General features: G+C 36.0%; 1 protein-coding gene across 2 annotated transcripts in view; it reads right to left on the bottom strand.

Annotated features, from left to right (window-relative positions):
• The window catches only part of Slc26a7 (solute carrier family 26 member 7), a 140594-nt gene that overhangs the window by 127287 nt on the left and 1173 nt on the right, over positions 1–12134 (bottom strand). The window contains exon 2 of one of the 2 annotated variants that reach the window (XM_063257545.1): positions 3424–3580. The exons of the other annotated variant lie outside the window; for it this stretch is intronic. The gene's annotated coding sequence lies outside the window, so the exon portion shown is untranslated. The remainder of the gene's footprint in view (positions 1–3423; positions 3581–12134) is intronic. 2 annotated transcript variants of the gene reach the window in all.

Genomic DNA, 12134 nt, shown 5'->3' with positions numbered 1-12134 from the left:
TTAGCCTTACAAACATGACATTTCTTGCTTTGTATCTGTACAATAAGGCTTCTTTTTAAATTCAATGAATCATATATACATATACATAAATACATAGAGAGTGAGAGGAAAAAATAGGAAAGGGAGAGAAATTCATTTTATTTGTATCCACAAAATTTGTTTTGTATCTTATCATTTACATTATATTAAATTTACAAACAACTCAGTAGCTCAGGTTTGAGGCATGTGAAATTCCATTTAGAGGCACTTTAAAAGTTGTAGCATCATAACCCTATTCCTTTGGTATAGGAAGCGAATTCAACAGGCAAATATGAATCTGTTCCTAACATGGAGGCCTTTCCTTTACAAACAACAATACTTAACCCTTTGTCCCGTGTACTCCATTATACACACACGTTGTGACTGTTGGATTAAAAACTTGTTGAATTAAAAATTCATAGGAAGCTAGTCAGAGAGGTAGGGGAGCCAGAAAGGTCACACTGCTTTTGCTAATAAGGTTCTTTGTCAAGACAACAGAAATTCAAACCTACCAATGATGTGATCAAAATGATATTGTAAAAAGAAGTTTTCTATTGGTCCGTGAGTACAGCAGAATGTAACACAAGGTATGATCAAAAAATAATATACATTCAAAGCTGGGGGAAGTATTTTGAGGGAAATTAAGAGTGATGTGTCTTTTACTGTAATGAATATATTTTTAATTTAAACATTCGCCATATTTGCAGGATAAATTAATATTCAAGTCAGACAGTAAGTGACAGAAAGTGCATTTCCACTAAGAAAAAGGCTTTCCACCCCACTTACACCCTCCGTCCCACTCGGTAAATATCTTGTCTTCTGCTCATTACTTTCACTCTTCATCAATTGCTCTCTATACCAACTTCTCTAGTTGTGTGATCTTTTACATCTTCTAAATATTACCCATCCTCGATTTCCAGAGGATGCTGCTCATGCTGCATAATCAATATTCAGGGAACCCTCAGGCTACTCATGGATGTTGAGTTGTAGCTCACAGTTTATTGGTTTTCTTCCTTTAAATCCACTTCATGTGATTTTATTCAGTCTGGCTCATAAGATTATGAGTAAAGATTAGTCACATACTTAGCTTGGTCTCTTTCCTTGGGATCTAGTAGGAGGATCTGCAGACACCAGATGCACTGAGTAAGTTTCAACATACCATGTTCCTACTCCTGAAATTCCCTGAGAAGCACTTCCTTTGTTTCAGCCTGACTTGCTCTCTGTAACACTGTGTAACACTATGCCAGCCTGACTTGCCCTCTATGCTGTTACAATGTCAGGAAAATAAGAATGAAAGTTGGTAAGGAAAAAAGGAGGGATTTTATCTTCTCTTGTTCAACTTTCCCCTGTTCTTCCTGAATCTAACAAAATAAATTTTTTTCAACACAGATCCCTTTCCCTTTATTATAGATTCTGGAGACTACAGAGAGGAAAAACTAGATGGGACATCAGGAGGGAGGGAGGTGGCACGGGCTGAGGCTTCAGAGAGTTTGATGGGTTGGTGTATGAGAGTCCCTGAAGCATTTATGAAGTACAAGGGAACTGGCCAGGCATGAGTGAGGTAGGGATCTTTAGGGAAATACTGTGCGGGTTATAAACTGAATCACATTTAATGGTTTTTGAGAGATACAAGAATGACATTCTTCTCCTAGGACTTTTGATTTCAGCACGGTGCTTCACCTGTGCAGAGAACGGAACGCCTAAAGCATTGATTTATACCCAACCTACACTTGGAAACAGAAACTGATAACCTTGAATGGCATGACTCAGACCTCCTTCAGCAAGTTGATCTATGGTGTTTCTAACAAGGAGACGCTGCAAAAAGCTCCCATCTGGAGGGGACAGTGGAAGCTGAGGTGAAAGACATTCTCTGTGCATGAAGCCATATAACTGGCACAGGGACAGATGCACACAGAGACAGGAGCTTCTATTACGCCCACCAGCGACGGCACCTTTTCCTAACTTATCCAAAGATTCACATAGGTTGGTACAGTCCTGCGTCCAACTTGTACATTTCCAACAACTAAAATTAACAGTTTCAGAGAGAAGTCTATTCCAATTTTCAGATTATTGTTAGATTATTCTAATAATAGAATAATCTGATTATTAGAACATTTTTTTCTTAATCTTTGAGCCAATATCTGCTACTTGAGATTTGAGATTTCTGTTCTTTGGTCATTATCCTAATCTCTAAGGTACTGCTTCAGGGTCTGCACACACACACACACACACACACACACACACACACACACACACCCTGACTTTTTCTGATTATGTTCATTTCATAAATACTCATTTAAGTGTGGATATACATATGTAAGTTGATTACTGTCCTGACGCATGCAGTCAATGTATTTCTCTCACAAAATACCAACCAATACAATGCAGTGAACAAAATTCTGTGCTCTCAAAATTGTTAGTCTATTTTTTACCATGTTCTTTTGGTTTCTGTGATTATTTTATATTATGTGACCTATTTTTGATTCCAATAGAGACCAAAGGAAAACAGTTTTATAAAGTAATAATTGCCTAGAAAAAGAATCAGTTTTACACTCAAATGTACACTTTACAGTGATAAGACACTTTCAAACATATAGAAAGAGTGGTAGCTCAGAGGGAAAGAAAAATGTGGAGAGTAGAAGAAAAAGGAGGGGCAAAAGAAGAGAAAGAGGAAGAAGGAAGGAAGGAGAAAGAAAAATATAAAGGAAAAGAAAGTGGAAGGGAAGGGACAGGAAGGGAAGGGGAGGGGAGGGGAGGGGAGGGGAGGGGAGGGAGGAGTAAAACATAGCAGCTCACTGTAGATTAGTAAATCTTTTCTTATTTTTGACCAAAAATATATAAATATTAATTAATAAAACTATACATGAGAACTCATCATAATTTAAGATTTTAAGATGCCAAAAAATAAAATAATACAGACTTATGTAGTACAGCGCTGAGCATTCGCTTCCCTAAGGACTGCATAATTGTGGGTCCGTAACTGGCAGTCCAGCGCTAGCAATCCCACTGCAGGCAATGTCAACCCACACTAAAGAAATGTGTGTGTCACGGAAGATGATGACTGTGCCTGTCTGCGGTCTCACTTTTCCAGCCACATGTCCTGCATTCTTGCAGGTATTCTCTGTATGAACTTTTTCAACATTTTGCTTCCAAGCTACTTGTATCTTTATATTTAAAGCATATAATCAGGTTTTCGCTTTTGAGTCTAATGTACCGGTCTCTGTCTCTAGATCATATAAATGTGGTGTAGTGATCACTGTGGTTGGGTTCACATCTAAAGCCTTGTTTGTCAGATTTTCTGCTCTGCTGATCTTGTCCTTGGTGTCTGCAGTGGTTTACGCTCATATTTTAATCTGCACTTAGTTGAATATTCTGCAGGTACAGATTTCTGGGATTGGCACTCACCTGACTTTTTTTCTTTGATATCCTTCTGTGTGAAGTCTGGGTGATTAGGCCTCTTCGGTCTCTCAATTATTTCTCTTCACCCTAGAAAGACACAGGAAGTCTCCTCTTGGGTCCTCCAGCCCCATCCATTCTGTTCCACTAAGGCCTGATGATGTTCCTGACAGGAAATTGGATCACTGTAAGACTATTTATTTTTTATTCCTCTAATCTTTGCCCCCTGCAGGCTGATGTCTGAATTCTTGACACCATTGTTCCATATAATGTGGCAGGTTATTTTAATTTGTTTTAGGCAGTGCTGCAAATCTAGGACATGTGACCTAAAATTGGCTAGAAATGGAAATTATCCTTTTTTATAATTTTTATGATCACTTTCCCCATGGCTTTTTTATCTTGTCTCTTTGCCTTTTTTTAATGTGATACTAAAATCTAGCACAGCACTTAGCTATGTTCCGACTTTAAAAATAGAAACAGTGCCACATAATTACATTCTTTTTGCAAATCCACCTTTATTTAAAAAGCGTTGAAAAACTCTGTTCCAATATTAATATATCACCTTATGTGATATATTTACCATATGTTTTATATTGAAGGCATCTTTTACACAAACCTACACACCACTTTATATGCAACCTTTTCTGAGACCTTGAATCTGGTCATTAATCCACTGTATCAAAATCTTTCTTAATCTGATTGTCATTACTAGAACTGATCTTGTCTCACTCCACCACACTAACTATTGCTCCAAACATTGTAACCTGTCACTTCAGGTTGCCACAAAAAAATATAAAAGACTGGACAGCTCAAGAGTCAAGAATCTATCTCATGGCTCTGGAGGCTGGAGGGTCCTAGGTGAAAGGGCCTCTCAATTCCACTCTCCAGGGAGGCTTCCTTACCAGCTTGTAATAGCTACTGTCTCTCTGTGTCCTCACAAGGCAGAGTAAAGGAGGCAAGTTCTCTGTTGTCTCTTCTTATAAGAGCACCAGTTTCACCACAAGAGGCAAAACCTCACAATATCATCTAAACCCAACCACCTTCCAAAGGCCTCTCTCCTATTATTGAGAATTAGAGTTTCCATTATGAATTTTGGAGCCACAAAATTCAGCATACCCCAAAACTGACTTGAATTATACTTTATTCAGATAATCAATAAACAAGAAAATCAAATGTATCTACTAATCCATGTATGTCAGATTGAAATTTACTCTTTAGTAGGGATTATTGTACAATAGTCAAATGGAATTCTTAATGTGGATTTTTCATTGGGTCCAAAAGTTATCTTAAGATCTTATAGCAACTTCTTACTGAAATAAAGTATACTGTTTTCAGCAGACAAGTAATTTTTTATCATTTATATTTTAAAAGATATTAGAATGTGTCTAATAATTTCATAAGTCTCTCTCTCTCTCTCTCTCTCTCTCTCTCTCTCTCTCTCTCTCTCTCTCTCTCTCTCTCTGGACCCAGAGTCTCCATTTGAAAAAGATAATAGTAAAGAAAAACTAGACCACCACAACTACTATGTTAGTAAAAAGTGACTACAATACTCTGTACAGCATATATTTTTTCCACAGAAACTAACTCAGAACAAACACTTTTCCATCATTATGGGACATGAACTTAGTAAATTACTTCTAAGGGAAATTCAAAAATAGTGTTCATTTAGATGTTAGCCTCATTAGTTATGTTAGCCTCATTATCCCAACTCATAATTTATACAGAATTTCTGAGAGATGGTCGTTTGACTTTTTATTTGCAATACATGACTATTCTAATGTTTATGAGTTGGGATAATTTTTAGGGTTCTCACTTGGAACAAAGAATGCTTTCTCAAAAGGCAGTTATTGAGTAGATAAAAAGATAATCTGATAACACTGAAAAATAATCAAATTGCTCCTATTTGTTTCATTTATAGTGTCAAAAAGCAAGATTCTGTCATCCATTACTCTTACTTAAACTGTCATGTCTTTGTATTCTGTTACAGGATGAACAGAACAAAATGCAAAGTATTTGAACCTTGATAAGAATTTAGATATTATTTACTCCATCTTTCTGGTTATTAAATAATAAAGTTACCACTATAAATAAGAATATTTGAAGAATTATTTAAAAAGCGTTGAAAAACTCTGTTCCAATATTAATTTAAATTTTAGTACAATATTTTCCTATAAAATTATTTCTTTACTTTATTACTTTAGGCATAACTATACAGAGAATCTTTATTTCAATGAACATTATATCAAAAGCCTTTATCACATTATAAAACCCTCTTAGTGAACACTATTTTTAATAATTGTACCTAATCTCTTCACAAAGCTGTACCACAGTACATACACCCATTTCTCAATATTAAGAATTATTATTTCTATAGTTACCACCAGAGAAAAGTCTTGGCATATATCTTTTTCTAGATTTCAGATTATTTCTTTAGTAGTAGAATTATTAGGTTCTCACTGTCCAAGAATCATTCTTAATAATGTCATTTTTACTGGTGGATAACTTTTACATTCTCCCTGGAGATTTTTCTAAACAGAATGACATCTATGATAAGCTCATCCTTTGAGTAGCCTTTATCTGCCATACATTTTTCACAGTACTTCAGGATTCCCAGTTTTCTAGATCAATTGGCTTTTCAGTAAAAATGTAGAGCACTCATGCTCAGACTCTCCTAAGACTTCAAAGCCCCAGAATATATTTTCTTTTGAGTTTGTTTTTCCTTGCTAAGTTACATTCCACAGCTGATAACATAATTCAAATACGAGCTACCACTACCTTGTAACTCAAGAACACAAAGTAATACTTAGAATTGCTCAGTGCTCAAACTCATTGGTCTCAGGAAGTCTAAATGAAACTAACTATGACTTAGACATGGGATCAAAGTAACAGGAAATGGACAGTGAATAATTATCCATTTATCATTTATGAGAAGGTATAGAAAAATTCTCATACCATTTTAGTTCATTGAAAATTCAATATTTTAAGGGACTTTTCAGGTCTACAAAGCATTTCTTTCATTTCAAGAAGTAGCAATTAGAAATATGATAGTTTTCATCACCCCATTAACTAGTAGCACAACTGAAATTAAAAGTGTTAAGGTTTTCTTTGCACACAAATTGTACTCTTAGTAGTACCACACTTTCCATATACTGGTAGTAAAAACAATACATACAATAGAGTGATAAAATCAACCCTTACAGAATATCATTGTTTTATTCATGTCAAAAATAACATCACCAAAAACAGAAACATTCCAAGTGCTGGCCTAAGACTAACTATAACTAACAAAAACAAAACTGAAAATTAATGCCAACTTTTCAAGGTCTTAGAGGGGATGATTTAGATAAGCAAAATATCAAGGACAGTGCTTGGCACCCAACAGAGGCACTAATAAGCACTAGTGTTAGTGCCCATAACCTTCTTTCATTAGTTGCTAAGTTAATTTTGATAATGTTCAAGCCCTGTAACATCTTGAATTGAATTTTTAATGTGCCTTTGCGCATTAAACTCATAAAGGAATACTAGCTTATATGTCTGACTTCCCATCATTATTTAATCTGAATAAAATGTTTTTTCTTCTCCTGCTACAGTCTTACCGGGTTTGTAATTTTCTGTGAACCTATGTACTTAGACCCCAAACTGAATAACCACCTTAATCCATTTCCATCTGTGTCAATCCTTTTTCAATACAGAAGAATTAATTTTTGAGTGGAAATGCTGAAATACGTGAAGTTGCAAAGAGTTCTGAAATCTCTGCAGAAACCTCTTAGTGATATCTGACATGGGCATTAACGGGAGTGATCACAAACACTGAGAATTCACCATTACTGTCGGAGGAATTTAAATCTAAGGCAATTCTCTCCTAGTTTTACCTATAACAAATTGACTGTGAGTCCCAATCCAACTCGTAAGACACATTTTTACTAAATTTAGAAACTTAAAACTAGTGCCAAAGTAAAAAGTAATAAATATGCTCAGTAGCACATATTTCATATATCTACCAATCCCTGCAACTGTTCATAAAGAATTGTGTATGAGTCATTTGTTAACACGTGTATTTAAATTAAAATCTCCACCTAATAAATACATGCTTCTAACCTCCTATTCTCAAGAATATTCTTATTAACCAGTTTATTTTTAAAAAGATTATGTACAATGGTTATACTATTTTCTGATGCATCTCTATGAATTACCCATATCCAAGAATGAAAGAGTTACAGTTCAAGAGACTCATCAATTTGGGACTGTAGAACTGAGTTTAGCAGTGATCTTTCCCACATGGTAGTCAACATCTTGAGCAGATAATATTCCAAAAAATGAATGTGGTGAAACTAGCTATATCACATTCATACATGAAACATTTTCTGACCCTGACAACCGACGATGGGTATAAGGTAAGCAAACCATGTTCATACACTAACCACCTCTGCTCTCCTGGGTACCTATCAAATAGCAATCAGCTGAATCAACTGAAGGCAGAGAACTGATAAATATGCTGTAAGTTCAGAAACTTAAAGAATATCATCACAAGAATATGTCTTCTATTCCTGTCATCCCTGGAATGATCATCAGTGCAAGAGACTGAGTCAGGGAAAATTAAATATGACTTATTTTCTGTTCATTTTAAGTTACTTTCAAAAATCTTTTTCAATGATGCAATCAGATTAAAAATAAAAAATAGATAAGTTCAAGTGTAAAGTAGAGGTGGGGACACATAATAATGCAAAATATTTGAGATCAAAGAATGCTGAAGGGATATTTTCATGTGATTTGGCATGTGGTTTGACTATTATTGCAATAGAGAATCTCGGAATCCCTCACAAGAAGGATATGATTGAGCCACAGGAATTAATACCAAGAAAATGAAATACAGGATTAGAGATGGAACACCATCAAACAGAGAAGGTGCAAAAAGTAAATAAAAGGAAGAAAGAAAGACGAGGGCTTAGAAAAGTCCATGGAATTTAGCGATAGAAAGTTGCTGAGTGACGAGTTTAATTACAGCAAATCAGATTGCAACAGGCTGACCAGTAAGTGAATGGTAAGAAAGTAGGGTCTACTCTTTCCAAAGTATAAGCAAAAGACGTGCAGAGGAAACCAGAGGGCTTTTAAGACAGAGGTCTCTAATCACTTTTGTAGATGAGCAAAAATGTGGTCAGAGAACAGTGAAAATGAGGCAGGTGTGATGGTACTACAAACAGCAAGTCTGGAAAGAGGCAAAGAGCCGGTGTATCAAGGGCTTTAGCAGAGAAGCACATTTTAATAGAACAGGAATGGAAGAGAAAATACAGAGAAGGGAGAGGAGTCTGGACAAATTGTCCTAAAATAATGTTGCCAGATTTATGAAATAAAAACCCAGGATTTCTAGTTGAGCTTTAATTTTAGCTATGCTACAAATAATTTTTACTATAGAAATGCTACAGAGAAGAGATGGTAAGGGTCTCAGAGATGACAAAGGCTGTAAACTTTAGGGAGTAGCTAGGATGCAGAAAAAGAAATGAATGCAGAGATGTTGTAAAGAGAAAATTTATACACTTTATAATTAATATTGTCATTTAAAGAGCAAGTAAGAAAAGTCAGAGATGGCTGCAATATGTAAACTTCATGAGAAATATAAATATATATATAATTTTTTTTGAGATGGTCTCACTATGTGGTTCAGGCTGGCCTTGGCTCACTTTGTAGCCCAAGCTGGTCTTAAACTTGCAATGATCCTCCTACGAGTGCTGGGATTACAAGAGTGTGCCACCAAGTCAGGCTCCATAAAATTCTGAAGCAAACTTATGTAAGAACGAACACATTTTCTGATTATCTGAAATTCAAAATTTTGCATGGGACATGCATGCTTAAAAAGTCATCTACCTGAAACAGAATCTTAAACATGCAGTCCATGTTTTGTCTTATAGTGAACCGAATTTGAAATAGCACCAAACCCAGGTCATGTTCTCCCACGGGTCACTAGTTGTGTAACCAGAAAGCTCATCTGTCTGCAGAAGGTCATAGGAGCACTCCCTGTTTGAATTCTAGTTCTGCTACTTGCTACCTGTGAAAGCTTCACCGCATTGGGGTGGCAATGGTATGAAATAAAATAATTTTCCTAGAGTAAAAGGTAGAAAGGCTGTTACAGGACAAGCAGTTGATAAATTTCAGACCCTGGTGGGCTGCAAAATGGCTCTAGGTATAGGAACAACAGATTATTCTAAGCACAGATAAATTTCATTTAGTCGGTAGTATTATCGGAACGATTTGTAATCCTATTGACCATCTGTACTACATTGATTTCAGACTAGTAAATCACACATTCGCATTTCAACTCTGAACAATACGCTTATAACAAATACAATCAGAAATGCTCCCTACCTTACAGGCCGGTTCTTCCTGCACTCTCTTGAAACAAGAGTGTCACCTAGTGGCTAAAATGTTAATGACAGACAATTAAGCACCTGGATTACTATAAGGATTACTATACATTATTTCTTAAAAAAAAAAAAAAAAAAAAAAAAAAAGCGGGTTTGCGTCACTGATGAATATTGATGGTAAGGAGTAAGTTTCCACAACACATCACATCGACTCTTTTAACTTTGTCTCATTGATATGGTGCATATTTTCCACCAACAAGGACACAGTTTTTGCAACTTTACCCACTCTCACCTGCCACTGTAACTTCGTTGGTGACACCTACTCCTGCTGCTCAGGTTTAATTATGAAATGACTCATGTGGATGCTTGACTTTTCAGAGTTTCTCCTAACTTCATTATTCCATGAAAAGTTTGGCTGCAGCGGTGGGAGAAGTGAGCAGAGTTGGAAATATGAAACTTGAGGCTTTTTCAAATACCAGCTTCAATTTTGTGCCTCCTATTTAGGTGAGAGATTTCTATTTTATGTACCATATTGTTAGGAGGATCTATGTTTTCTTTGGAAAAGAAGAAAAATTTTACCCAAACCCAAATTAAGATATAAATATTCCGTTAAAAGTTTTATTTCTATATTAATTGGGGACCAGTATCTATTACAGATATATTATTGTAGCTTCTGTCCTAAGATCCTCTCAATCAGGGGAGATATTTACAGCTTAGGAAAACAAAATTTTAGTAAGCAAAATTTAGTAAATAAGTTTAGTGACCAAAATGTTTAAGCAGGGATAAATAGGAAAGCCTTTGTTCACTTCCAGAAATGTCAAGAGAAATTAAGAATTCCAAGTACTCCCTTGGAGAGGTTTTGCCCTGGCCCTATTTAATCTGATTTTATATGAGAATATTATGATAGTACCAAACTAGAATCCTTTTGCTTAGTGGTCAGCAGATGGTTAAATTAAGCAAACCTGGCATTATGACCAGCAATATATCAACTCAAATACAGCTTGAGTTATTAATCAATGACTGTTAGAAGTATTTCCTGAGTTTGTGAGAAAAAATATATACTCATATATATCATACAGAACCAGTGACTTGGTATATATTTAAAATCCCCAGACGGTGGCTTTAGACTACTAAGTACTTTGGATCTCCCAAATCGTTCACAGTTGTTCTCCCCACCCTGCCCCCAGATTCCCCTTCACTCAGAATCCTCCACATTTGACAGCTGACCCTATTTCACAGTGTTCTTAGATGGTGGGAATTCTGGTTTTCTCTTTTTCTCCTGATAGGAATAAGTGAAGATATGAACATGGATAATTTATTAGAAGGGGCATGCCAGTGCTTCTAAAATCAGTCCTAAATATGGATGAGAACACATCTCCTGTAATATCTCTTCCCTCTCCCGTATTTGCTTTTTCTTCTTGATGTTTACTCTGGGGCACTTTGAAGCCTCAATCCTAGGACCAGAGGTGGACACCCTGCAATCTCAGGCCCACAAATGGAGCCAAAGCACTCCATTCCATAGAGTTCCAGCTCCTACACACCTGGGAAGCCAGCCTATTAATTCTTGTCTTATCAGTTTCCAGGGGATCGATGACCACTCTGGTACAAAAAGTTAAGCTGAAGTAACAAGGGATACTCTGCAGGCTTTCTGAGCTCATCAGTGAGGCATGTTTAGAGCAGCAGCCTATTCTGTGGCGACCCTAACATGGCTGAGAAAATCGAGGAGCACCTCAGTGAATGTTCAGCAACAAAAATATGCCTATCCATTGTAAACATGATTATTTCATATCCAAAAAATATGGCTCTCCTTCAGGTTTGACTTTTTAATTTTAAGAGCATCAAATTCTCAAACGTTTAATTTCTCAATTCCCACATAACACTTGAGAATGGACTGGGTACTTCACATTACAGATGTGCCCCACCGCCAACTCTCTTTAAAACAGTTTCACTTTCAGAAAATATAACAGAAGAGACTCCCTGTTTTAATGTATGCAAGAATTATGGTGGTGGGCACGCACACACATCTTTAGAAATTGCCTAGTGATAAACAATCACTTCTTGAAAAGTCTAAAAGAGTTTCCTAAACGATGAGCCATTTAATAAAATTTTTGCCAGCACCACCTTAAAACATAATGTATTTAACACTTTGAGAAACACTAAACGGTTTATGATAGAGTGGAAAGATTTGATTATAGCCAATTATGTCATAGAATTAACAAGCCCCAAAATACATTTGATATCAATCTCTACACTTACAGGAATGGTGGGCATGCTTTGCAGAGCAAGAAAAGCACAGATTCCAGAACTTCCAGAGAACTGAGGGTTACACCAGTTGAAAGAAATTAAGTTAAATATAACAAT

Source organism: Cavia porcellus, unplaced genomic scaffold, assembly GCF_034190915.1.
Source record: "Cavia porcellus strain 051 isolate PalLab524CR breed Dunkin Hartley unplaced genomic scaffold, mCavPor4.1 scaffold_10, whole genome shotgun sequence".
Lineage (NCBI taxonomy): Eukaryota > Metazoa > Chordata > Mammalia > Rodentia > Caviidae > Cavia > Cavia porcellus.
This window is presented reverse-complemented; position numbering and strand designations above follow the sequence as displayed.